This window comes from Triturus cristatus, chromosome 1_2 (genome assembly GCF_964204655.1).
Source record: "Triturus cristatus chromosome 1_2, aTriCri1.1, whole genome shotgun sequence".
NCBI classification, from domain to species: domain Eukaryota; kingdom Metazoa; phylum Chordata; class Amphibia; order Caudata; family Salamandridae; genus Triturus; species Triturus cristatus.
The window spans coordinates 174,073,551-174,076,583 of record NC_140580.1 but is presented as its reverse complement, the minus strand read 5'-3'; the positions used below and the strand labels follow the sequence as shown (position 1 = coordinate 174,076,583).

Here is a 3,033-nt window from a genome sequence, read left to right as displayed (position 1 = left end):
GCAGTACGGCAACTGCGAGGGTGGCGTGGGGCTCCGAGGCAGCTGCTCAGGAGGCTCCTTCCCCGGCTCGCCTCCCTGCTCGACTTGGGCAGAAGCAGCGGGAAGGAGACCCGGCTGGCCCAGGCCATCTAGTCACCCTGCCGACCCGCAAGGAGGGATGGTGGCTCCTGTCTCCACTGGGACAGGGATGGGAGAGGGAGGCCCCCGTGCCAGAGGGCATGTGGTGGAGGCAGCCTCCCGCGAACCCGCGTTACCCCCTCCGTGTCCCTCCCGCCAGCCCGGCAGCAGAGGGACCCACCCCTGGGAGTGGTGGAGGAGGGTGTCCACAGGCGCCCACGCACGAAGAGACAAAAGCTTGGCTCAGAGGATGACTTTCAATAGATCGCAGCGAGGTAGCTTCTCTGCTACTTTAGAAACCCTGACCCAGAATAAGGTCGTCTACGAATGATTTAGCACCGGGTGCCCCACGAACATGCGGTGCACTAAGGGCGATGGAGGGGGCCCCCTTCCGTCCACGCTCCGGTCCCCAAGCGAGTGGCTCTAAGCACCGGCCCCCCGAGAGAGGCCGGCTATCCCAGACTAACCGAGGCTCCACGGCACTGCGGTATCGTTACGGTTTAGGGGAAATTTTGACCTAGTGGCATACAGTCATGATCCCACAGATGGTAGCTTCGCCCCATTGGCTCTTCAGCCAAGCACATACATCAAATGTCTGAACCTGCGGTTCCTCTCGTACTGAGCAGGATTACTATTCTAACAACACATCATCAGTAGAGTAAAACTAACCTGTCTCAGCGCCGGCGACGGCCGGGTATCGTCCCGACGCTCCAGCGCCATCCATTTTCAGGGCTAGTTGATTCGGCAGGGGAGTTATTACACACTCCTTAGCAGATTCCAACTTCCATGACCACCGTTCTGCTGTCTATATCAACCAACACCATTTTTGGGGTCTGATGAGCGTCGGCATCGGGCGCCTTAGCCCGGTGTTCGGTTCATCCCGCAGCGCCAGTTCTGCTTACCAAAAGTAGCCCACTAGGCACTCGCATTCCATGCCCGGCTCCACGCCAGCGAGCCGGGCTTCTTACCCATTTAAAGTTTGAGAATAGGTTGAGATCGTTTCGGCCCCAAGACCTCTAATCATTTGCTTTATCAGCTAAAACTGGGGGCTCCGAGCGCCATCTATACTGAGGGAAACTTCGGAGGGAACCAGGGAACTAGATGGTTCGATTAGTCTTTCGCCCTTATACCCAGGTCGGACGACCGATTTGCACGTCAGGAGCGCTATGGACCTCCACTAGAGTTTCCTCTGGCTTCACCCTGCACAGGCATAGTTCACCATCTTTCGGGTCCTATCACGCACGCTCATGCTCCATCTCCCCGACACTGTGGGCGAGACGGGCCGGTGGTGCCTCCGTCGCTGGCCCTCACCTTCATTGTGCCACAGGGTTTCGCTCGTCTCTCTGACTCGTGCACGTGTTAGACTCCTTGGTCCGTGTTTCAAGATGGGTCGGGTGGGTAACCGACATTGCCGCAGACCTCTGGCACCCAGCGTGGGCCTCCCCACCCGGCAGCGCGACGCGGTCGGGGTGAACTGAGAACAGTCTGCCCCAGTCGACAGTCGTGCCGGGAGCAGGGGGCCCCGTCCCCACTTCAACCGCCCCAGTGTGCCCCGAGTGGATCCGGAACTCCCGGGCCACCGACCTTCCCGCCGTGTTGAATCCTCTGGGCGGACTGCACGGACCCCACCCGTTTACCTCTCGACTGTTACACGCCCTCTTGAACTCTCTCTTCAAAGTTCTTTTCAACTTTCCCATACGGTACCTGTTGGCTATCGGTCTCGCGCCTGTATTTAGCCTTAGATGGAGTTTACCATCCACTTTGGGCTGCATTCCCAAGCAAACCAACTCTGAGAAGACCCGATCCCAGTGCACCGGGGGCCGCTACCGGCCTAACACCATCTGGGTGTGAGCCTCGATCAGAAGTACTTAGGCCCCCTGAGCAATGCCAGGGAGTCGGTCTTCTGTACGCCACATTTCCCGCGCCCGCCGGCGGTGGGGATTCGGGGCTGGGCTCTTCCCCCTTCACTCGCCGTTACTGGGGGAATCCTGGTTAGTTTCTTTTCCTCCGCTTAGTAATATGCTTAAATTCAGCTGGTTGAACCGTCTGATCTGAGGTTGTAGTCAGAAGTAAATGCCGGAGCGTTAAGGGGGAGCCGGGGAAGGCCAGCCCCCTGCCGAAGCCCCCTCTTTCCCCAGATCGCATCTGGAGGGGTTTCGCCCTCGCCGGGAACCCGGCCGCAGAGGAGGGCGCCCGAGGCGCGTGCACGCAGGCAGCCGGTGGGATACCACAGACAGCCATGCGCGGCACACAGCCAGGCGCCTCGGGATGGGCCTGGGGCAGACCGGTCGCCAGACCCCTTCTCGAGGCTAGGTGCGCCGGCGGCGTACCTCCGCAGCAGGACCCGGAGAGGAACCCTGCCACGGGCGATCGGGGGGTCTGACCTTGTGGGGGTGGACGAAGGGGAAGCGGAGCTCACCCTGCGACGGCTCCAGCCACGTCCCGGGGAAGCCCCGGGGCGATTGACGATCGAGCAACCCTCAGACAGGCGTAGCCCCGGGAGAAACCCCGGGCCGCAAGGTGCGGTCGAAGTGTCGATGATCAATGTGTCCTGCAATTCACACTAATTCTCGCAGCTAGCTGCGTTCTTCATCGACGTGCGAGCCGAGTGATCCACCACCAAGAGTCACAGGCAACTTTTCAAAAACATTTGCCCACCAGCGGAAATAGGAGAAGCGGGAGGAAGACGACGCCGTCCATCCACCACCCGCACGGCGAGACGGCCCGAGCGCCCTGTTCAAGGCTTCCCCTCTGGGAGTCAGACTTCAACGTTGGGAGAAAAAAAACATTGCCAGGCGCTCTGGGGTGAGGGAGGGGGCTCCCGGAGAGACGGGAGCAGGCAGCCCCGCAACCACCGGTCCCTCCTGGGGTAACCCAGGAGTGACCACACGAGTCTTCAAACCCCTCAACCCGGCC

At 60.7% G+C, this 3,033-nt stretch overlaps 1 non-coding gene and 1 pseudogene across 1 annotated transcript; both read right to left on the bottom strand.

Moving 5' to 3' along the window:
* Positions 1–347: 347 nt before the first annotated feature.
* On the bottom strand, positions 348–2,177 carry LOC146867020 (28S ribosomal RNA; annotated as a pseudogene).
* A 414-nt stretch (positions 2,178–2,591) lies between these two features.
* Positions 2,592–2,745, bottom strand: LOC146867019 (5.8S ribosomal RNA). Its single transcript, XR_014968867.1, has one exon. It is a non-coding gene; the product is annotated as a 5.8S ribosomal RNA (ribosomal RNA).
* Between the last annotated feature and the right edge of the window lie 288 nt (positions 2,746–3,033).